Source organism: Schistocerca gregaria, chromosome 5 (assembly GCF_023897955.1).
Source record: "Schistocerca gregaria isolate iqSchGreg1 chromosome 5, iqSchGreg1.2, whole genome shotgun sequence".
Classification (NCBI taxonomy): Eukaryota; Metazoa; Arthropoda; class Insecta; order Orthoptera; family Acrididae; genus Schistocerca; species Schistocerca gregaria.
This window is the reverse complement of record NC_064924.1, coordinates 104,655,939-104,682,183: the sequence shown is the minus strand read 5'-3', so window position 1 is coordinate 104,682,183 and position 26,245 is coordinate 104,655,939.

Sequence of the window (26,245 nt, the reverse complement as noted above, 5' to 3'; positions counted from 1 at the left end):
CGGATGTTCTAATTTTCCTTCCTGCTCCCCTTTCTTCTACATAAATTCTACAATATCGGGGTTTAAATAAAAAAATCTATCTAGGCGTGCCTGCAGTAATACATTAAGCCCCATCACTCTTCGTTCAGTTCCATCAAAAACTGATGCATCTGACAGTGGAATAACGCATACGACGTCGGAAAATTGACTACCGACACCACAAATTTCTTTATGTGCTCGTGATGAATAGAACAATGAACTGCGTCTGTAAATCGTTTTATCTTTTTGCTCTTCCTTCCTCATCTAAATCTTTAATTTCCTTCTGCTGTATGCTGTAATGTCGTTTCATAGCAGATCTGTAGTACCCGCTGATTATGGGACTGCGTAATGGATATTAAGAATTTTTAACCTTCTGTTATTACATCTTAAGACTTGTGATGACAGATCAATTAGACTGCTCCTTTTTGTGCAAACAGTCACTGAATCAGTGAACTTCCTCTATACCAACAAACAAATAGCAAAGGGCAGACAGCGCTGATCCACAATTCTGCCGATTGAAAAATGCCGCCACGGAATACTAAATAAAATATAACGTTGTACCGCGAACTTTCGAGGACTGAGAAAAGCGGAGGCAGGTCAAATCTCGGATGACATTTATCTAGACCTCCTACTGTATCTGTTCCAGAACGTGGTGTTTTACCATGTTTTTCTGTTGCTCCAGGATCAAATTTTTGTGCGTGTTGGAAGTCGTGGTTTCAGCATGATGTTTTCTCTTCCTCTACATTTACATCTACATCTACATGAACATCTATATTTGCAAGCCATCTTACGGCGTGAGACACACGGTAGTTACTGTATCTGCGTCGCTTCTCCCTTTTCCTGTTCCAGTCAAGAATCGTTTGCTGAAGAAGCCTAAGTGCGACCTCGAATCTCTCTGACTTTACCTTGATGTTCTTTTCTAAAGATATACGTAGGGGGAAGCAATATATTGGTAGAATGTTCTAGGAACGCATGCTTTCGGAATTTTAACAGTAAATAGTAACATTAATTTAATTCCTCAGCCATTTATTCGGACGTGATGACTTGTACTTTATTGTGCCAGATAACCTAACGTAAATCGGCGACGACGTATGTAGCACCTGTCAGTGAGGCGTCAATGGATACAAATATTTACATAAATGCTGTACAGTCGCCTTACAGGATGAAATTTGTACAGATAGTCTGTCTCTCGTTTGCCGAAACTTTTGTTCACATAAACCGAAAATACAGGTTCAGTTATCAGAACGAACGTGCAGAATTTGTCAGTAAATATCCGGATTACGTAAACCCTTCGAAAAATTGTGCACTTGGCTCTTTCGTAGCAATTCAGCGAAATTCGCTGTTTTATTTCAACGCAAGTGTCGCTATGTGCCTCAGAGAAGATGTAACAACGAAGAGAGGAATCAGTGTTTCAAATATCGTCTATCACAATATGTACACGGGGACGCACAGTGACGTTACGGGTGATTTACAGGGGAGAATCTAGTGAGTCTGCCTCGTATTTCTCGTAATGTTCGTTTCTTCTCCGTCAGTCGCGAACTCTAATGCTTGTGTAATATCAAAGCTTAATAACGTGACAAGTGGGTAAGTCTAAATGCTAAGCGTAATAATAATAATCGTAAAATGTAAAAATGACAACTAATTTAGTTTTATTTCAACAGCCACAAAATCAGTGAAAGGATTTCTTGAGCCGCCTTATCGTTAAAATTCATTACAAGATTCCCGGCGTTAATAATTAGTTCCCGAAAACCGCAAAAGTCACAAAAATGCTGCACACGATCTTAGAAACAACATGAGATCGCATAACCATGTTCTCTGAGACAAGTTTAACAATTAATTACGTTTTTAGGTGGAATTGCACTTCACACACCAGTTCGCCCGTTGCCACCTCAAAAACCAATTGTAGACCGTCTTGGATCAACACAACACATCATATGAGGCAGTTTTTCAACAAACTGTTCCGTTTTTACATGAGACCAGATTTTACACATGTATCCATGCATTTACCCTCTCGGAAACCAATCGTAGACTAATAGTGAGCTCCCTTAGCTGTTTGCCACCTGTCCTATCAACAGGCATTTCTGATTGGTCAATCTTTCCGTAAACAAATGACGATGTGACGATAATTAAAATTTGTTATTATCATTGTCTGAGGAAATGATTGATACTGAAATTATTATAAACATGTTCTCAGTACAAGTAATGTCATCAACGCTGTTGGGGCTGTATATTAATATTCAAACAGTAAATATAAATAAGAGAAGTTTTACTAATTGGCAGCCAGCGTTACAGGTGAACCTTCAGTGTCTCCTTGTTTTCCACTACGATACGGCTCTTGCCCGCCTAGTGGTTCTCACGCTATGTGACCATCCAGCGCGTCGTCCGATGAGTCCGCCTTCTCATCCTACTTACTCGCTAGCCTCCTGTAACAAAATATTCCCATAGTGTCCTTTAAAACGTGGCAGCAAGAGTGTAATAAAGTTGGACAGTGCTGTGCCACAGACAACACATATGCCCAATATAAATGTTTCTAGTATTATCTCGGTAAAAAAAAACGAAATTTATAAAAGACTAAAAAAGACCTTCAACCATATTGCAACTTTGTAAGTAGGCTGTTTAGGTTTTCTTATTGGTAACGCCGCTTAGCGCTCGGTATGAAAAATCACTGGCTGTGCTGTACGCAGTGTGTGTTTAGTTTGCATTGTTGTCTGCCATTGTAGTGTTGAGCAGAGGCAGCTGGATGCTAACAGCGCGTAGCGTTGCGCAGTTGGAGGTGAGCCGCCAGCAGTGGTGGACGTGGGGAGAGAGATGGCAGAGTTTTGAAATTTGTAAGAATTGGTGTCATGAACTGCTATATATATTATGACTAGTGAGGTAAATACATTGTTTGTTCTCTATTAAAATCTTTCATTTGCTAACTATGCCTATCAGTAGGTAGTGCCTTCAGTAGTTTGAATATTTTATTTAGCTGGCAGTAATGGCGCTCGCTGTATTGCAGTACTTCGAGTAACAAAGATTTTTGTGAGGTAAGTGATTTGTGAAACGTATAGGTTAATGATAGTCAGGGCCATTCTTTCGTAGGGATTTTTGAAATTCAGATTGCGTTGCGCTAAAAATACTGTGTGTCAGTTTAAGCACAGTCTTGTATAATTGTTCTAAGGGGACGTTTCAACTTTAACTGCACTGTTTCATCAAATTTCCCTATAGTTTTGTCTTTGAATATTTAAAAGCTCGTTTGATTACAAAGGTCTTCATTCCTATTGTCGGGATACAATAACGTCTGTGTAATTATTCGCATAAAACATTTGGGTCCTACAAATTTCTAATAATTATAAAAATTGTTGCAATATATGCATTATTTTAATAACAAATTGAACGGGTCCTGTAGCCACCTTTCTTTAGTCCGGTAGCCCATCTCCACTAGCATTCTTTCTTATCCTTGTTTATCTTTTTTCATAACTCTCATAGTGGAGTGATTGAAAGAATGTGGTTGTGTGTCACGTTGCTAGACGGTGGCGTAGTCTGCTGCAGAAAGTCTGCGATAGTCATTCAGATTCAGCACCAGTTGTACAGAATAGCCAACTCTCGTAGTGGTCAAGTAGGCAAAGAGGTTTGCACTACTTGTGAGAAATCCACCTGCGTTAGTTTGGTGGCGGAAATGGCATCTATGGGTCACGAGGAGCGTGGAAGAGGCTGGAGAAGAAAAAGGGAGGCAGTCTGTCGCCGGTACGGGAAGCGTCCACAGCTGTGCTCCAGTCGAAGAAGGGTGAGTTAGACTGACCGCGTGGCGCGTTGTTACTTGGCGAGAGGTGAGCTGTTAGCTTTTGGTCTCGCTTTTCAGCTCTCAAAGATTGCTTTGCCTTGTCGCAGCAAGTAATGAGAAACTTTGGCAGATTTTTCTTTTAGAAAATTTCTATAACAGACTTGGATCCCCCGGAAGAACGGCACACAAAGGTGTCGATAAGAAGTGAGCACTCGCTTCTGTTTGAATGTATGTTTGCCTTCAACTGTGCCTGTATAAGCTTTTAATTTTCTAAATATTAAATGCTTTGCCTTCTCGTAAATTTTCCTTGCTTTATGTATCTTTCGTCCGTGGTGAGCTAACCACGTGGTTGAACATTAGAGTTTGTTGGGCTACCGTCATCACTAACTGTCCGATCTCATGTTTGTTTTAAAGAATGTTAACTGTCCATCATTTCGTGAAGTGGTATTGTTGTAACTTGGCCACGATACCTAGAAACGGCGTCTCCACAAACCACGTGGGCACGCGGGTGTACTGCGAAACGTGTACCGTTTCACGAGTTATTGCGATCAGTTATCAGGCAACAGCAGTTGTATGAATGATTCACACCAATGATTTTAGGTGTAGATTATAGCGGTGAATGTATCTATGCTTTTCTTTAATGTTTTAGGAATTAATGTTATCAAGAATTGTGTACATGCCTCACATCATTATCTAAGGAATAAATGATTTTATCCACAATTTTCTCTTGTATTCCGAGGTTAGGTTCTTGCACCTAAGCCACTCACCTCGTAGCTTTCCCGTTAGCACATCCAACGCGTTTCTTTACGCACAGGTCCAGGGATTAGTTTCCCCTTTTATTTTAAAACAAATGCCTTAGATTAAGTCTTCTTTTAAGGTGTGTTTCTGGGAGCTGATCTTATGCACAGTGTTTATGCATTTTCTATTTTATTTTAAATTTTTGATTCTCGTGAACAGTGCACGGGCAATAATATTAACTACATCGCATCCCCTATGAGCGAAATCACGATGTATTCATTATGAGTTTTTGGTCTGTGATCAAATTAATTCATTTCCCGACTCGGCCAAATCTTTGATTATTTGTATGGTTAAAATCGGTGGCGACCCTAATGTTAACGTAATAACCCATAGAAATAGGTTAGTTACAACATTTGAATAATAAATTTGTTTATCTTGTCATCAAAACACCATTATGCCAATTTACGTGTTTTCTGTTGTCGATTGCAGGATCGCATACTGAACTGCTACTGCTTTGTATCGTCCTGCTATTGTTGGAACCCTCTCATTATATCCCTTGTAAATTATGATACATGCACAGTATATTAAAAAATAGGAACGTTAGACACATACAATATTACAATCTTCCTAAGAAAATAAATTTACAAAATTATAAATTACGTGAATGGATGATAGTCCAAACACAATAACAATTATTAATTATAAAATATTCATCTTCATTTCACAAGCAACCAAGGCGAAAGGTTGTTTGGAAATATTAAGTAACGTCTTACGACCCGCTGCGCCGCACTGGAGACAGTGAGGCTTCATTCTGCCACTGCTCTGTCAAGCACTGTGGCAACGACCTTTCCTCAACAGCTGGTAATAGGTCACCCTGCACAATATTACCTACGTCTTCAGAGCAGATGTTATGCTCCCAGACGATGTACCCAGTCCATGTTCTGTGCACTCAATTTTCAAATTTTTCCACGTCCTTAAACGTGAAATACACTCCTGGAAATGGAAAAAAGAACACATTGACACCGGTGTGTCAGACCCACCATACTTGCTCCGGACACTGCGAGAGGGCTATACAAGCAATGATCACACGCACGGCACAGCGTACACACCAGGAACAGCGGTGTTGGCCGTCGAATGGCGCTAGCTGCGCAGCATTTGTGCACCGCCGCCGTCAGTGTCAGCCAGTTGGCCGTGGCATACGGAGCTCCATCGCAGTCTTTAACACTGGTAGCATGCCGCGACAGCGTGGACGTGAACCGTATGTGCAGTTGACGGACTTTGAGCGAGGGCGTATAGTGGGCATGCGGGAGGCCGGGTGGACGTACCGCCTAATTGCTCAACACGTGGGGCGTGAGGTCTCCACAGTACATCGATGTTGTCGCCAGTGGTCGGCGGAAGGTGCACGTGCCCGTCGACCTGGGACCGGAACGCAGCGACGCACGGATGCACGCCAAGACCGTAGGATCCTACGCAGTGCCGTAGGGGACCGCACCGCCACTTCCCAGCAAATTAGGGACACTGTTGCTCCTGGGGTATCGGCGAGGACCATTCGCAACCGTCTCCATGAAGCTGGGCTACGGTCCCGCACACCGTTAGGCCGTCTTCCGCTCACGCCCCAACATCGTGCAGCCCGCCTCCAGTGGTGTCGCGACAGGCGTGAATGGAGGGACGAATGGAGACGTGTCGTCTTCAGCGATGAGCGTCGCTTCTGCCTTGGTGCCAATGATGGCCGTATGCGTGTTTGGCGCCGTGCAGGTGAGCGCCACAATCAGGACTGCATACGACCGAGGCACACAGGGCCAACACCCGGCATCATGGTGTGGGGAACGATCTCCTACACTGGCCGTACACCTCTGGTGATCGTCGAGGGGACACTGAATAGTGCACGGTACATCCAAACCGTCATCGAACCCATCGTTCTACCATTCCTAGACCGGCAAGGGAACTTGCTGTTCCAACAGGACAATGCACGTCCGCATGTATCCCGTGCCACCCAACGTGCTCTAGAAGGTGTAAGTCAACTACCCTGGCCAGCAAGATCTCCGGATCTGTCCTCCATTGAGCATGTTTGGGACTGGATGAAGCGTCGTCTCACGGGGTCTGCACGTCCAGCACGAACGCTGGTCCAACTGTGGCGCCAGGTGGAAATGGCATGGCAAGCCGTTTCACAGGACTACATCCAGCATCTCTACGATCGTCTCAATGGGAGAATAGCAGCCTGCATTGCTGCGAAAGGTGGATATACACTGTACTAGTGCAGATATTGTGCATGCTCTGTTGCCTGTGTCTATGTGCCTGTGGTTCTGTCAGTGTGTTCATGTGATGTATATGACCCCAGGAATGTGTCAATAAAGTTTCCCCTTCCTGGGACAATGAATTCACGGTGTTCTTATTTCAATTTCCAGGAGTGTACATACACAATCGGTGATCAATGCCGCTTCGTATTACAAAACGTTGTAATACGGTCACAATAAACACTAAATTAATAGGTACACTTGTACCAATTTAAACATCTACATATTGCTATTATCCGCAGCTTTTCGTGTAACTATGACAATACCAGGAGCTGTCGTTTGAAAGGGCTATGCTCTTGCACCTGAAACCAGAAAGCATTGTCTTTACAAAAGCACAAATTTCACAAAATATTCTCTGATATTCCCTCAGTTATTTTAGTAGTGCTCTGTTTTCATCATAACCTGTTACTTGATCTACCTGACCATAAAGTACATCAGTAATACTATTATTCTACCAAATAAAGTTACACTTTATGTTGCAGGTATTAAAGTCATTGTTCTGTTTTACGATGTAAACAAACAGTATTATCTTTCTCACAAATCGATTTGTTTCTACAATCCTCATCCAAGTTTTCTGCATTTGTCATTATTCTATACTACCTCCCTCTGTACAACAGTTGAATTCTTTTGGCATTACTTCTACATTAATATTACCATGTTTATCTTTTTCAACACTTTTCCACCTATTTAATTCCTGTTTCCCTTTTATACAACTTTTTTCTTATGTTTTTATTTACGACACCTCTTTTGATATTTCTTCATAATCCTTATGCTCATCTATTCCAGTTTCATCGTCATACTCATGTACTTTATTTTCATCACGAATATCCTCTCCTAACGCTTCCTACTCAGTATGTAAATCGCCATTTTTAGTATCCAAGTTCCGAGACACTATCATATTTTTAATCCATCAATTCAGAGATCATTCCGACCATTTCAGTTTTAATTTCCTTTCTTAATTCATCGTAAGATTTGACCTGCTGATTCGCACATTAATTTTATCTGTTGGAACTTCCCTATTTTCTTTACTGATTAGTATCAGGTCTGTATGAAATGCCTTACAGTTATCATGTTTTATCTTACGAAAGTTCTTTCATATCCATCACCTTTCCGCCCCACCGACTGGGGGCGCTATGTCATTAGCATCAGACAGCGTGAGCAGCAGGGTCACAGCGAGCAGCAGCGGAGTCCGGAGGTGGTGGCGAATTGATACACGCAAACTCGTAAACTGGCAATGGTTGCCCCTTGGAGCAGGTGGCTTTCAGTCTGTATATTCCCCTCTAGAAATGAGTAGCCTCTGTTTTACCAGGGAGTCTGTTCCGATATCAAAGCCACGGATTGGACGTAAAGGAATCACGTCATTAACGCCACAACGGCTCTCCCTGTCTCATGCGTCGAGTGTCCCTCTGTTGGTCCGCGCTATGCGATAAACGACCGACTCCGTGACGACAGCACTTGCAGTTTCAGCAGGTGGTCCGTGATGTATTTGCGTCTGGCCAGCTCCGGTGTGACCTGCTTCCATAAAGCTGTAACATTCACCCTGACGGTGCTTTTATTTTATTCAGTCATGCCAGGTAAAATACCGTATTTTAGGCACGATAAGACGCAACATTTCTTCAAAAAATTGCCTCCGAAATTCAGGTTCTTGTTATACTCGAAATTAATACTGAAATGTCCGTCGTTGATTAAAAATTCCCGCAGACTTAAATATGGCTATACATTCGATGCCGCGGAAAACCTGTCTCTATCTGTCAACATTGGACTCAAATGGCAGCAGCTGTGCACGATGCAGGGATTCACAAGCTTGCTAACACTGCCTCCCTCCTGTCTAGCCATCACATACCCAGAACACTGTTGACCCTACGACGCGTCACTGAAGTCTACGATGCCAATGAAATTGAATTGAACCTAATTTCTGTTGTCGGTTACGGTACAATATTTTTGTTCGTAGCTAATTTGTGAAACGTGTGTGAAATTATAAGGGACTTAAATGCTAAGGTCATCAGTCCCTAAGCTGACTCACCACTTAACCTAAATTATCCTAAGGACAAACACACACACCTATGCCCGAGGGAGGACTCGAACCTCCGCCGGGACCAGCCTCACAGTCAATGACTGTAGCGCCCTAAGACAGCTCGGCTGATCTCGCGCGGCAGCTAGTTTCTTAATGGTAGAAAATAAAAAGTATTCATATGATATGGGCCATAAATCGAAAGTAATAGCACGTGTAGAAGAACAAAGAAACAGAGCAGCTAAGCGGCATTTCAGCTCTCCACCAACAGAAAAAAACCAATTGGCTACTGGCGGTCTAGTAAAAAACAGCTGAAAGAAACGAGAACTAAATGTGTAAATAGAAGACCGAATGCAAAATTGTCAAAACCAAAAGTTGACTTACTGAAATAGACTGAAGGAAACCGCGGAAATTGCATAGTATTTAATACAAAAATGATTCAAATACACGCTCGTAAGCTAGTGCTACAGTGGAAATTAAAAGACTTTAGCAGTGGAGTTAATCGGTTCTACAGGTTCGTGAAGTGTCATTGACTCGGCATGCGAACCAAAACCAAAATACGAGGTTTAGAACTTTAACAGTGGCAACTACTTATTTACAACTTGTCTTTGGAAGACACGGCTGCAAAAAGGGAAGTAGCCACGATGTTTTAATTTTATTATCAGTTTTATTGTGCCTGGTGCATGTTCCATTTTAGTTTTAACAGGTTCTTTTACTTATTATTATTCTGATGATGGAAGCTTGACTTCCGAAACATGTCAGTCTTAGTGTTTTACACTAGTAATAAGTGGTTGAGCCGATATATTTTTTAACATTAACATTCACAACCACGACCTCTCATCCAGTGTGGATAAAATCAAAAATAAAACAGCGTATCTTCATCGCCGAGTGCTTTGCGAGGCACAGTTCGCGTGAACTGTGTACAGGTCTGTTTGTGAATGAGTTTAAGACTGTAACTGTTTTGGGAAAACCTCCAGCAAAGTCTGCAAATCCGAGTAGTTGTTCCAGACTGTAGCGCCTAGAACCGCTCGGCTACCCCGGCCGGCCAACGCGAGTAATGTCCTGCCCACTTGCAGAACATTTCTCTGCAGAATCATTCCATGGCAGATCCATATTGCTTCAGTAGAAAACCAGTAGAATTATTTTTCACAAGTTTGCAGTTCTGTGTCTCGAATGACCCCACACAGATGGGATCACAATCCAAAAATGTTTAAAGTGAGTTCCTGCACTTTTTTTTTAAATACGGGAGAAGGAGAAGAAGCACTTAGACACTCTGCTTCTGTCTTCGTGCTGAATTGTGTAGCGACAGAAACACGAAATAAAAGGTGCCACTTGGCAAAGCGCTACGGGCCTATTCAGCTGCGGCCTCCAGGCGGAGGAGAGAGGCCGGTATTATTTTTGGGTGTCTGGAATTCGGTGTACACGGCTTTACGGCTGCGCCGCCCACTTACTTCCGGGGCCAGGGGATCCGCCGCTGAAAGGGAGCTGTCTGGGGCGACTCGGGCTTTCAGCGCTGCGGCACTCTTTATGCAGCCGCCGGCGCGTGAAAGATAACAAGCGGCCGACTCGGCGCGCAGTTCCGCCCGCCGCTCCCGTTGTTACCGGAGCGGGTCGCCTCTCTCGCGCGGACGCCGGCGCTCCTACAGAGAAGCGCTTCCCCGCCTCTTCCAGCCCGTAATTGCGAGAATTTGGTGCCGATATTCCCGGAAAAACTGGCGTAGTCTGAGCCCCGTACGTGTCAGCCGTTTCTCCGTCTGTCGTGGACATGAAAATGCGGTTAAACAGCGGAGTAAAAATCCAGAACAATTTTAAAACAATGATTCTCAGCTTGTGTGCTACCGCAAACTGTGAGGCAATTTCACCCCTCGAGGAGGCAGTGGAACGCAAAGTAGCGACAGAGGTTCGTATAACGAAAAGGGGGCTCTGCAAAGTGTGAGCAGCAGTTATAAACGGATAAAAATTTTCGCAAATTTCATTTTCTTATTGTTGGTACGATAGTACATGGTGGCGCACGGAAAGCCGGACCAGAGTACTATACCGCTTATTTCACCCGCCAACTATCACATACTGTTCCGAAGCTGTTGCGACCACATTTTGTGTCGTCAGGACGAAAGCCGTTACCGCTTGGTTAAGACGTGTGATGTAAATACCCCAGCGACATTGTAACATTTATATCGATCAGAACTAGGTTTATGATATGTAACTGTGTATCCGGCCGCTGTAGCCGAGCGGTTCTAGGCGCTTCAGCCCGGAACCGCGCTGCTGCTACGGTCGCTGTTTCGAATCCTGCCTCTGGCATGAATGTGTGTGATGTCCTTAGGTTCGTTAGGTTTAAGTAGTTCTAAGTTCTAGGGGACTGATGATCTTAGACGTTAAGTCCCATAGTGCTCAGAGCCATTGGAACCTGCTTCACAGGTGATAAAAAGACAAATAAGTTATGATCATTTCCAAAAATAGTGTGGTTTTGATTTCTATCATGAATGGTTCCTTTTTCGAAGTTAATTAGGCCCAGTGTTGTATTTTATTGTCTTCCAAAGTAAATTATGTATACTCCAAGTGAAGTTAACTTTTTGAATTAGTCTTTACTAGTTTAATAATAAAAGTGCCTTGACTAGTGAAACTATACTAGTTTTTGGGTCTCCACCATATTCTCGCCCTATTAGGAAGAAATTGAACTATTTCTGTCTCTAAGGTAAACTGATGTATATAAAGGAGCTTAAACATTGTGTTTATGATAGTATTCATCTTTATGTGCTTTTCTTTTATGTCAGTCAAGATAAAAGCCCCTCATGTCCAAATGTAGTTCTGCACTTCATACAGGAACATTTCAGTATTTGATTAAGGAATGCTCTGGACTTTATCCGTCATCAGAATGAACTTGGTGCAAAATTACTTCCTAAAATTTACTAGTGTGTGCGGTATTGGTAACCGCTGCTACACACAGTTCATAGTGCACTTGTCAGTTTGTATCCTGTTTGCCATTCAAAGGGAAATCTCTACGAAAGTAACTTAAGAAACCAATATTCAATATTCTTAAACGTAAATATCCAACTTAGTGTGCTTAATTGGGTTGTCGACCATTTTCTTTATTCACTTATAATTTTACCACTTTCATTAACGCCCAACGTTACAGGCCGTTTGGTTTTTCTGTTAATTTAACCAAATTCAGAATTATAGTGGGATACCTTTTTCTATTAGACAAATGTGCGGTCAAACCTCGAAATCCTCTCAGCGTGTTTCATGGCAGGTTATTGTTATGAGTGAGTGATATACGTCAGTGTTATAAAATGCATCCGCTTCAAAAAAAGAATCGCAATAGCGGAACCGCACTTCTCCACCCGTTCATTTAAGGAAACGTGGGCCATTTTTGCAAAGACGTTTCCTGGAGATTCCATACCAGCAAAGAGTAGTATACAGGATTTGGTGACAAACTGACGTCAGGCGCAGGAGCAAACGTATGAAAGGACCGAGCCCCGTCCGTTCTTACACCCGCCGTGTCAGCGGCTACTCGAGCACGAATTATCTAGGGTCCGAAGAAGTCGACACACAAATTACTGCAACAAGTGAACGCTTCGCGTAGGGCTTTCCATCGTGTTTTACACCATACTGGCCCTACAAAATGACTTGTGTCCAAGAACTGAAGGAGGAAGTTAAGGTAAAACGTATGATTTAGTGTACTTGGCAGTGTCAAGCATTTCTTAGTTCAATTATGGATGCGCTGCAATATTTCACCTGTTACGAAACATAGTTCCATCTGACACGACATGTGGGCTCCCAGAAGAAACAATCCCTACACAGTTAACGACGAACGTCTTCACCGTGAAAAAATCGGAGCGTGGTGTGCCATGTCACAAAGAGGTATTGTGGATCCCGAATATTGTTAAAAAACATTAAGCACTGCTGTGTGTACGCGAAACTTTGAGGAATTTTACGCACACCATACCCGCCATGAACTTACGTATGCCATTTTTCAACAGAATAAGGCGACCTATCAGACTTCACACGAATCATTCTTAACGTTTCATGAAACATTCGCCGAAGAAAGGATTGTCTGCAAAGGTTTCTAAGAGCCGTGTCCGCTGAATGTAACCACTTGTACTTGTATATCTGGGGCAGTTTAAAGGGAAAAGTGTACCGCAAATAACCCAGTAACTTCAATACACTCCTGGAAATGGAAAAAAGAACACATTGACACCGGTGTGTCAGACCCACCATACTTGCTCCGGACACTGCGAGAGGGCTGTACAAGCAATGATCACACGCACGGCACAGCGGACACACCAGGAACCGCGGTGTTGGCCGTCGAATGGCGCTAGCTGCGCAGCATTTGCGAACCGCCGCCGTCAGTGTCAGCCAGTTTGCCGTGGCATACGGAGCTCCATCGCAGTCTTTAACACTGGTAGCATGCCGCGACAGCGTGGACGTGAACCGTATGTGCAGTTGACGGACTTTGAGCGAGGGCGTATAGTGGGCATGCGGGAGGCCGGGTGGACGTACCGCCGAATTGCTCAACACGTGGGGCGTGAGGTCTCCACAGTACATCGATGTTGTCGCCAGTGGACGGCGGAAGGTTGTAAGTAGGCTGTTTAGGTTTTCTTATTGGTAACGCCGCTTTGCGCTCGGTATGAAAAATCACTGGCTGTGCTGTGCGCAGTCTGTGATTAGTTTGCATTGTTGTCTGCCATTGTAGTGTCGGGCAGCGGCAGCTGGATGTTAACAGCGCGTAGCGTTGCGCAGTTGGAGGTGAGCCGCCAGCAGTGGTGGACGTGGGGAGAGAGATGGCGGAGTTTTGAAATTTGTAAGAATTGGTGTCATGAACTGCTATATATATTATGACTAGTGAGGTAAATACATTGTTTGTTCTCTATTAAAATCTTTCATTTGCTAACTATGCCTATCAGTAGTTAGTGCCTTCAGTAGTTTGAATCTTTTATTTAGCTGGCAGTAGTGGCGCTCGCTGTATTGCAGTAGCTTGAGTAACGAAGATTTTTGTGAGGTAAGTGATTTGTGAAACGTATAGGTTAATGTTAGTCAGGGCCATTCTTTCGTAGGGATTTTTGAAAGTCAGATTGCGTTGCGCTAAAAATATTGTGTTTCAGTTTAAGCACAGTCGTGTATAATTGTTCAAAGAGGACGTTTCACATAGACCAGTCGTGTATAAATTTTTCTAAGGGGACGTTTCATATGTCGACCCTTAGCCAAGGATACCTCACTGGAATCTTCTGATTTTTTTCCTTGTAGTTTGTGTAATTAGTTTAGCTTTTGTTTATTGCTAGCGCGTAATTGTAGAGAGAATTTCCTCTGTAGTTGCAGTCTTTCATTGTTGTACAGTAAAATAGTTGTGGCATCTATGTAGTTTTGCACGAAGTATTTCGCAGCTGCGCTTGCAATTAATTAGATATTATTTTCAGTGCTATGTTAATGTGTTCTTTTATTTTTGTTCTTCAAATTGTGTTTTTCTGTGTTGTCGTATGAAAAATTGTGACAATAATGGCGTGTGAAAAACGTAACACTAGGCTCCAAAGTAAACTGAGAAATGACAGTGAAGACGAAAGCAGTGTGTTAACGTCACCATGTAATGAATTCACTAATGTTCAAAGTAGTAATCTGGTAATAGCGCATAGGGAAATGGAGCGAGTTGCAAATAATGGTGTAGGCAGTGAAACAAATAGTGAACAGGGAAGCATTATCGATCGATCGGTCGGCAACAGCTCGCCTCAGGATTCCGAAATGACAGGACACAATCTTGCAAATACTCTAGATTCAGATTTTGCGTCCTCACCGTTTTCTCAAGTAAGTCAAGACACATTTTCTGTTTTTCAAACTGCGAATATTGCCGGTTCAAATGCATTGCCGAATAGCACTGAGGAACATGTTTCAGACACCAGTGCACTGTTATTACAGTTAATGCAACAAATGGGACAAAGGCTACAAAAGTTAGACACAACGCTTGAACAAAATCAGAAACAAATGGGACAAAATCTTCAAAAGTTAGACACAATGGAACAAAATCTTCAAAAGTTAGACACAATGGAACAAAATCAGAGACAAACACAACAAAAGCTTCAAAAGTTAGACACCTTGGAACAAAATCAGAGACAAACACAGCAAAAGCTTCAAAAGTTAGACACAATGGAACAAAATCAGAGACAAACACAACAAAAACTTCAAAAGTTAGACACAATGGAACAAAATCAGAGACAGACACACCAAAAGCTTCAAAAGTTAGACACAATGGAACAAAATCTTCGAAAGTTAGACACCACACTTGAACAAGCACGTGAAGATTTAACTACTGAGTTACATAACATTGAATCGAAATGCCAAAAAATCTGTAATGACGTTAAAACACAAATTTGTGAGCATTTTCTACCTATTTTTTCGCGGCATGAAAATGCATTACAGAATCATGAAGCAGCCATAAAAGAACTGCAAACTATTGTTCGTGAAAATCACGACACCTTGCAAGCTAAAATGGACTCAGTTACATCCACCGATTCGGTTACGCAACTTGCAAGAACTCAGGAAAACTTAAAAGACACAGTAGATTCGATTTCAACACAAATGGACACTCTGAAACTTGGTTCAGAAAAACACACTGAGGAAATGTGTTCACTATCGGAGAAAGTAGCCGAACTTTCAGATCAGTTCATTAACTTATCTACAAAGGTAGATGATGATCTGAATGATACAGAAGAGTGCGAACAAATTAGCAAATTCAAACAAAATCAGAATCAAATTAATACACAACACCAAAGAGAAATCCGGGAAGTGCAAGATCAGCTGACACAGGTAATACAAGAATTACGTATTTCAGAGGACAGTCGCGCTCCAACACGGGAAGAGGGACTTATAAATACGGAAAAGCCACAAAATAATAACACAGGGCATTTCGGAAATTGTGAAAGAAATTGGCAAGGTGCACCGAATTTTGAGATGGAACTGCCGACACGACGTAACAATGAACGATATGCTACCCGCCGACACGATGATTTTGACTATAAGTTGTTCATTACTGCACGTAAATTCAAAACATTTAAGAATTCTGGCAACGACATTCATCCACAAGCGTGGCTCCATCAATTCTCTCATTGTTTTCCTCCCAACTGGTCATTAGAGCACAGATTAGAATTTATGTGTGGCTACTTGGAGAATGAACCAGCTGTAAGAATGTGATCGGTCATTCACGATTGTCATAGTGAAGGAGAATTTTATCATGCCTTCCTCTCAGCATATTGGTCTCAAGCTACACAAGACCGATTAAAACATAGCATCATAATGATGAAACATTTCGAACAATCTGAATTTTCCAGTCTTGTCAAATATTTTGAAGACATGTTACATAAGAATCAGTATCTTTCAAACCCATACAGCCCCTCAGAACTCATCCGCATTTGCTTAATCAAATTACCTGAACATTTACGACAGATTATTTTAGCAGGACGATGCAAAGACGACATTGAAGCTTTTCAGGGACTGTTACAAGAACTGGAAATTGACACTGACAATCACGGAACGCGAAAACAGGAACACAACAATTACAGGTCACACCTGTCACAATTCCGCGATGACAGAAATAATACACGACAAGGCTATTCGTACAATGTAAATCGTGACCAAAACGGACACCACCCGTATGACAACCGTTGGCAGAGTAATAGTTACCGAGGAAGATCGTATTTCCGTAGTAATGAACATCACAGAGACAATCGTAGAAGCAGGCAATATGGGAGCCAAAACAATTACTATCAAGGGAGACAGAATAACTTCAGACGCAATGGTCCATTGCGAGGTTACGATTCAGGGAGAAATTCTCCACCAAGTGGCCGACAAGAAATTAATTACAGAAATTACCGACGTGACGACAGACGATATGATCGTAACGACAGACCTGAATTGCATCAGAACTGGCGGGATTCAAACAGAGCAGGGCCCTCTCAGCAAGGTGAATTTGTAGAAGTTAGGTCTCCTAATCCCATTAACGACGCGCGCCAACAAAGAAACACACAATGACTCGCACCCCAGGCAGCCGCGTGCACCGGCTGGCTCAGAGAAAAATAACATAAGCTAACCTTGAGCAAAATTACAGTGTTCCTTACCGACGTAACCACACGATAATTGCTTTTCAGTTGAGACTCTGCATACTAGGAAGAGTAAAGGTTTACACCACATTTCACATGTAAAACCGTTTATTGAAAGATAATCTGCTTTTTAACTTTGTCTTTGCCATAAAACATTTCACTTCACATTTCTAGTATGCTTTGTCACACTGAGAAACTGTTAACATGCAACAATGTTTTGAAGTTCACTATCCAGTCTAGAACCTACGGAACATATTTAGACAGTATTTACGAGTGCATTGTTATAGTGAACAGACATCACTGTGTTATTTCGTGTGTTCATTCTTGCTTGTTAGTTGCACGATTACGTAACGACTATAAGGCTCACATACTTAGAACATTTACCAGTATTGCTAATGAGATTTTAATGCAACATTTTGGTTTACTTGAAAATACATTCTGGATTTAAAGTACTTTCTGTGAGATACGAGATGATACAATGGTTAGTTTATGTGACAGCTACACGATTTTTTCACGACGCTACTAATGAGTGACAATTTACAATGTTGCTTTTGCAGTTTATCTGTTTTATATCAGCACAGTTTTTCTTAATTTTTCTGGAAAGTAAAACATGTTTTAGTGGTAACTTTTGTGGTATAGCTACAATTAGACAGCCTTTTCCATAGCACAGCAATACGTTACAGCATAGTACTGTCTTCATCACGGCAATAAGCGTAATAACTAAGATATTTACACGCAAAGCAATTCACTTCCTTTATTACGAGGTAAGTACATTGACTTCAGTAGAACTTTGCTTACAGAGGACGATAACTACGACACTTCCACATAATTATCTTGCAACAAGACGCACAGTTTATCGCTACAGTACACGTATTTGAGTGATTAATTTTGTACTTGAAACATTTATTTTTTAAGATATTTGAAGTACAATGATACAAAGGTTTTCTGTGATACATTTCATTCCATTGCTGTAATCTGTAACACCTGAGGATATAATCACATTAATCCTCAGGGGGTTACACGCTTACTTTGTGTACCATGTGTTTGGCAAGCACAAGGAGCCCTAGCTAATATGGTATTTGCTTATACAACTTTACACATCGGTACCATATTTCTCTAACACATAGATTACACAGCTATCTGATCACTTAACTGAGAGAGACAAACATTTACTTTACTACATCAGTGACAGATGTTTACGTAATTACACCATTGGATAACTTCACACTTACCAAGTTGTATTTTGTCTGTACTTTGTGAACTGTTCATATTTTTTCGGAACCATTGTGATACTATGAGAGCTTTGAATGACATATTTGGTATGGGATCACGATTTTTAAAGTACGTTTGAGGCAGATGACACTTTTGACATGAGCAGAGAATTTTTTTTTTTAGGTTTTGAAATTATTGGAGGAAGCTACAGAGATTTTGAGAATTTGACTGTGGTGTTATGATGTTATTATTACGACGACGATGTGAATTATGCTGCTGAGGTATGTTTAAGCTGATGCTATATGAGTTATTTGGTTCAGCTACGTATCTGTTATGATGAAATATTGAAGAAGTGTCGGCGAATATATATATGTGTCATAAAGTAAGAAATAATGAGTAGTGGTTACGGACTCTGATTTGTGCAAAAGGATGTTGGAAACCGAGAATCGTACTTTAAGAGTTATGAAATGAGTGTATATGCGTGAATGTATCACTATGCTGGCGAAATTTTTTTGGACACAATTATATTTAAATGATTTTATTTCTACAGATTTGTAACGCAAATTCTTGACCTGTGAAATTTTTTACATGAGACTGCCACTGTAGTGGAAACTGGTGTCGTAAATATTTCGTTAAGACAGTTAAGTGACCACCTGCATGTAATGCGTCGTGGGCACCCAGCTGTGCGACAACCACCTGACAAAAGAAAGCCATTAGTGTGTGCCTTTCAGAGGCACAGGTAAAAAAAAAAGGCCATTATCCTCTCTATTGACATTCCTTTGTAGAAAGCACCGCAAATACGACACACTCATTTCTCGGAAACATTCTTACATCTGCACACCTGATTATGACAAGTGTCTTTCTACGAGAGTTGAGAGAACTTCTTCTGACTTATGAAATGCCAAATAGCTATTGAATGATGTTTTTATTCTTTACTTTGCATTATTGCTTATTTCAGTTGATATCTGTTTTCCAGCTGTGTTACAACATTGGTTTTATAAAATAAAAGTAAATGCATTTGCTAATGTGAAAACTTTCTGTCAACAGATCTGTTAAATAATAATTTAATGATCCACATTCTTCAAAAAAAAAAAAAAAAAAAAGGAGCACTTGGAAAGGAAAGAACAATAAGAAGGAACTAGTAACAGGAACTGCATACATAATTTTCTTTTCAAGTACTTGGTAATTTATTTCATAGAATAAGTTGTGGTGCACCACTTTAATTACATAGCCATTAAGATGTGATTATATCTTTCCATTATCTGCATTGTTGTCTTGCTTGTAGCTTTGTCATGTTTAGGTATAAGTTATAGCATTTGCTGCGGCTGTTTGCCATTCATAGTGCTTTGAATGTCACTTTGTATTACTAGGATAAGCCAATTTTATTACTGATTTATTTTCTTGTTTGCTGCGCATTGCCTTATATTAGTTGTAATATTGCTGCCTTTTTTGCCAATTTCCATTTTTTTATCATTGCTGTTTGTGTAAATTGTTTTGTGCTGCTGCATTGCCTCGTCCCTTAGTTAAGCATCTGACCTCAGTAGATTTAAGTTAGCTTAAGAGGGGGTAACCTATATAAGAGAATGAGTAAGCGATGAATTTGAAGAAATGCACTGAGAGGTTATATGAGAAAAGTACAGAAAGCAGGTATAGATAGGACTTTTTGGAAATAATGAAAAATGAAGGGAGATCTCCGAGAAGTAAAGAAAGTTTTGTTTGCAAAATACTGCAGTAAAACAAACCCTGTCCTTTCCTTGTGTTATCCCACTATGTGTTTATGTACCCTTGTGTATTTATGTTCTTCCTGTCTTTATATGTTTATCTGATAAGACTTATGTTGCAGAATTTTTCTAATACTAAGCTACATTCACTATGATGAGGAATACTGTTATCCTCAAATATAATTTGCATTAATAACATGTTATTTACTTTGTAAAGATGTTTACACATTTTTTATTCTGTTTTGTTCTAATGCTCATGTGTGAGGTTGTTGGTTCAAAAGTTATTCTGATTTTTTATGTATGTACTTATGTCGTAATTTTTGTAACACTGATGTATTTGCTATTTCGATTCTTTTGTAAAGCCTGTACTACTTCAAATGTTATCTATATTGTTATGTTCTTTAAAGATGTATTTTGTACCTTTGTTATTGCATTCTTATGTTATAAAATTGTAATTGACACCAGTTCATCAAATTAAGTAACTTGTAAATTACATTTCACTGCACACGTTTCTGTTGGTCATTGTATATGGACAGTATGTGAGAAGTAGGGACTGATAGTGTTTGCACGTGTGTTAATAATTCAGTAAGGGACTGGATAACAGCATTGCTGGTTGTAAGAACATTTCAAAAACAATTTTTGTGAGTGCACAAGTGGTGGTTATGGACTTGCTATATTATCCGCAAGACTCTTCAATGGTGATTGTGCACCTGCACAGTCAAACAGATGGCTGCTGGCCATCTCTACAAGGACTACAGTAGGTCTACACCTTTGACGACCCACCGATACCATTATTTCTACAAGGACTGCAATGGGTCTGCACCTCTGGTAGCCCACCAATACCGTAATCTATACCAGGACTACAGTGGGTCTGCTTTGTGATGACCTACCTACCGATAGTCTTCAACGTCGACTGACTCTGTTGTGGCCCATTACCTGTCTGCATGTCAAGAGTCAGCACTGTCTTTCCGTTGGAAGGCTAACACTACTTCTTCAGGACTGCATGGAAATCCACTACTTCTTTTATTGCTCAGTCTTTGAGAAAAACATTACTATTTTACTGTGATGAATGATCAGGACTGTCTATATGGACTGTGAGAAAATTTTAGCTTTTGACCAACATTGTATCAATAAGTGTGTGCATTTGATATCTTTGTTATAGTAATTATGAAAAATTTTATCAAATCATTATTGGCCACTGCCCAAAACAATTTGTAAAAATTTTTAGTGGGGAGCATGGGGGCTATGTAAGTAGGCTGTTTAGGTTTTCTTATTGGTAACGCCGCTTTGCGCTCGGTATGAAAAATCACTTGCTGTGCTGTGCGCAGTCTGTGATTAGTTTGCATTGTTGTCTGCCATTGTAGTGTCGGGCAGCGGCAGCTGGATGTTAACAGCGCGTAGCGTTGCGCAGTTGGAGGTGAGCCGCCAGCAGTGGTGGACGTGGGGAGAGAGATGGCGGAGTTTTGAAATTTGTAAGAATTGGTGTCATGAACTGCTATATATATTATGACTAGTGAGGTAAATACATTGTTTGTTCTCTATTAAAATCTTTCATTTGCTAACTATGCCTATCAGTAGTTAGTGCCTTCAGTAGTTTGAATCTTTTATTTAGCTGGCAGTAGTGGCGTTCACTGTATTGCAGTAGCTTGAGTAACGAAGATTTTTGTGAGGTAAGTGATTTGTGAAACGTATAGGTTAATGTTAGTCAGGGCCATTCTTTCGTAGGGATTTTTTAAAGTCAGATTGCGTTGCGCTAAAAATATTGTGTGTCAGTTTAAGCACAGTCGTGTATAATTGTTCAAAGAGGACGTTTCACATAGACCAGTCGTGTATAATTTTTCCAAGGGGACGTTTCAAGGTGTACGTGCCCGTCGACCTGGGACCGGACCGCAGCGACGCACGGATGCACGCCAAGACTGTAGGATCCTACCGCCACTTTCCAGCAAATTAGGGACACTGTTGCTCCTGGGCTATCGGCGAGGACCATTCGCAGCCGTCTCCATGAAGTTGGGCTACGGTCCCGCACACCATTAGGCCGTCTTCCGCTCACGCCCCAACATCGTGCAGCCCGCCTCCAGTGGTGTCGCGACAGGCGTGAATGGAGGGACAAATGGAGACATGTCGTCTTCAGCGATGAGAGTCGCTTCTGCTTTGGTGCCAATGATCGCCGTATGCGTGTTTGGCGCCGTGCAGGTGAGCGCCACAATCAGGACTGCATACGACCGAGGCACACAGGGCCAACACCCGGCATCATGGTGTGGGGAGCGATCTCCTACACTGGCCGTACACCTGTGGTGATCGTCGAGGGGACACTGAATAGTGCACGGTACATCCAAACCGTCATCGAACCCATCGTTCTACCATTCCTAGACCGGCAAGGGAACTTGCTGTTCCAACAGGACAATGCACGTCCGCATGTATCCCGTGCCACCCAACGTGCTCTAGAAGGTGTAAGTCAACTACCCTGGCCAGCAAGATCTCCGGATCTGTCCCCCATTGAGCATGTTTGGGACTGGATGAAGCGTCGTCGTACGCGGTCTGCACGTCCAGCACGAACGCTGGTCCAACTGAGGCGCCAGGTGGAAATGGCATGGCAAGCCGTTCCACAGGACTACATCCAGCATCTCTACGATCGTCTCCATGGGAGAATAGCAGCCTGCATTGCTCCGAAAGGTGGATATACATTGTAGTAGTGCCGACATTGTGCATGCTCTGTTGCCTGTGTCTATGTGCCTGTGGTTCTGTCAGTGTGATCATGTGATGTATCTGACCCCAGGAATGTGTCAATGAAGTTTCCCCTTCCTGGGACAATGAATTCATGGTGTTCTTATTTCAATTTCCAGGAGTGTAGACTTGAAGGACAATATCCTTAATGAAATTTTGAGAACTGATACAGCAGTTGCGCTAAGTGTGTATTAAAAAGTTTTGGAGCACGCAAAAGTGCATTGAATCAAAAGAAGGTCATTTGCAGCACCTAATTTCATCTAATGTAAAAGTTAAGATTCTTTGCATTAGCTTATTTCTTATTTGTTTATTACCTGATTATTACATGTTTCTCTGTTTGTGGTATCTGCTCGTGGCAGGCAACAACTCCTGCAGAACTGACGAGCAGTCTTCACTTAGGGCTGGTTTTTCGTAAGCCACTCAATAGATGAAAGTTTGTAAGGTGGCCATACAACGTCGGACGCCTTTGTATAACCTCACGATTTATCAATGCTCACATGATAAAAGTTTGTTACATAGAATGTGTAATTAAATTCAATTTAAAGACTTTCGGAACAGGCTTTCGGCGGGGCGGGAACGGTCGTCTCCGTTCACTCTATAACTTATCGAAAGTCCACCTTCCTCTTTATTACTTCCTTCCAACGTCCCTTCACTCTGTAGTAGCAGATACGTGTTAGGCAGTGTGAAGCAGCGTTGATGAAACCACTACGTAATACATATCACACAGAGGCCACGTAACTCGAGTTGAAAGTCAGTTCTTGAAAGTTCATATTCAAAAAATCGGGCCTTTGGAGGATGCAGTCTACTTGCAAAAATAATTTAAAATTTATATTGATTCTGCTCTTTATTCATACGGAAACACATGAAATGGCTATGGAGTCCGTATTTAAAATGGTAAACTTTATCTTTCAAAATTCACTGTCTGTACAACAAATTATCACTCGAAAAGCAGCCAGAATTTTTGCAAGTCTGACCTGACTGATTTTCACCATGTAATTGTCACATATCCACCACTCTTTGGGAGTCAAACATTCGGTCGTTGCAGTTGTTTTCATAGAAAGAAGTGGTCACCAAAGTATTCCGTACACAGCACGAAATATGCCATGGGAATTGTTAATACGACCAGAATGTTCACATGCTCATAAATCTGCAACTATTTAATTTAGAAACACCAAACTTTCATTAAAATGTTCATAACTCCAGTCGATTCGGTCGCGACACGTTCTAACCGAAATGAACTCACTAGTTCTTTATCTTACAGACTATTTTTATGGAGCTATCTAACATGGTATTATCCATGACCGGTTAGCAAGCGACTCTCTCGGACTACTCTATTCGTTGCTTACCCCACTATATTAAAGCGGGACCAGCTCACTTCTGATTGGCTGTTGATCTAAACGACCAATCAGAATATTCCTTCCACATCATTCCAGGGGGAAAACTTGCCTTATCCAATCAATAATCTGATAGTAATTATCGTCACTAAAACTTCCGTTTCTACTATATTGTATAATTAAATTAAGCAAAGTACGAACTATTCTCCAAATTGATAAATAAACTTATTCCGCCTCTAACTGTCATTCTGGCTGCTTTTATACAAAACCAAGCTCACACTGACATATGTCACCTGAATCAAAATTGCACCATAACTTTCCCACGGTCTATTTGTACAAGTTTTATGAAAAATGACATATGTGCCACATACAATCTCTGAATGGTTCTCACGCACTCACGAAACAAAATATAATCAAATAATAGTTTTGACCGATTTTTGTATTACGTAACGCACGGTAACTAGAGTGTTAAAAAAGAAAATTGTAATTAATTGATGTTTATGCACTCGTAACTTTGTAAGGACTTCAAATGAAAATGCAAGCCATTTTATATTTTCTCCTAACATTGTTTTTTAAAAAAACAAGCATTATTCTTATTACTTTTAGGTAATTTTCTTTATCTTCGGCACTATAACAAATAAAAATCTGAAATTTTGACAGCATCATTACATTAATAACAAAAGGCTGTGTACCAAATTTGAATAAAGTCGAGTAATAACCAATCTGAATTATTTAGATTCGTATAGGGTATGAGTTTTCGTATCGGCTAAATGTTACTCTATGCAGTTCTCACGGCAGGCAGCATCAGCTGGGCTGTGAGCAGAGCGAAGAAAACGTAGCCATCCCGTAGCCACCGTACCAAGCGGTTGCGTGCCTTACTGCTATGACTATCACCTCACAATAACTTGCTACGTTAAAGGTGCCTTAGACCTGAAAATGAAAAAAGTCTAGTAAACAGCTACGAACATCTGTTCATTTTCAAAACTGTGAAACACAACTCTTAAGCTGAAGCTCTTTGCTTTCCATATTTTCAGAGGGGATAGTATATACCAAAACAGGGCTCCAAAATGCCCACTTTAAGAGCTGTAAGCACTTGTTCAATAGAACAGATATGTTTCAAACGAAGATGAACAAGGCGAGTAGCATGGGATCCAACGAATTTCTTTCGCAGCACTGACCAGCAGTTCAGCATTCATTATTGCATCCATAATTTAACAGAACAACTATTCATTCAGTTAAAATATTTTTTTGGTCATTTTCATAATTAACATTAATCACATAAAATACCAGATTTTGCAATAACATGTTTAATATCTTTTTTTTAAGGTAGGATTTAGGATTCTACAGCGTTTATGAGTGTCGTTAGAGTACCAACAAATATGACAGTATTCTAATACCTGCCGATCCCAGTTTTTGACTGGGTGAGTACCATTTAGTTGTGCAGGTTGCCTAGCCAGTCTGGAGATAATGACAATTTTCGATGTTATTTTAAATTTTTTTTTCTCACTAGTATTTCCATCTGATACGTATAAAGTACAGCACGTTTTACCTACGTACTAGGTAGGAACTCCACTTCAGCATAAGTTGTTTCTTCGTGCAAAATGAGCTGACATATAAGATACTATACATTGTTGTTGAACAGCCAATAGGGAGCGTGGAACATAAGCCATGTGTTACGTGCTGGCCATTGCTGTACTGCTGGTCCAAGATCATGTGCTTTCGCTCCAGCTGTCCGCTAGCAGTAACGTGAATCGTTTTCTCTCTCTCCTTATTTTTCAAACGTGGTTCCCACGCCAAAGCTACAGCTTTCCATGACCGTCTAATGTCTGGGCAGTCTAATGGTTTCACATTTTGACTTCGACGCACCTAATTGTATTCCATACACCAGAATACAGTTCCTTGTTTTCAAATGAACTCTTTCACGTAAAAAAATTTCTCCCTTCAGACGTCCGTGTCCTCGTGTATGTAGCCAGGGCCCATCGGCGCTTACACATATTAATATCCCGAGACGGTAGTTTGACACTTCAAATTTGCTGCTCGCTATAGGCCAGAGTGTCCCGTAAGTAAAAGATGAGTTAAAAAGTGAATCTCCGCTTGATTCACATTTAAGTGCGTGGCTTTGACCGGTAATAGGAAAAGATACACTGTCAGTGAAATGATTTACCGAAGGTAAATAGTTCTCCTGCTGTAAATGTGGAGTGAGGAAAAGTGTCGATTCTTTTATTCATCTGTTAACAAAGGTGATGTACGCCACTTCTAAAAGATGGCAGAGCTGAGAACTATCACGATGTAATAACATCTCACTTGGTTAATGCCTTCTTTTTGACTGGCGCCTATGTGTTTTATCAG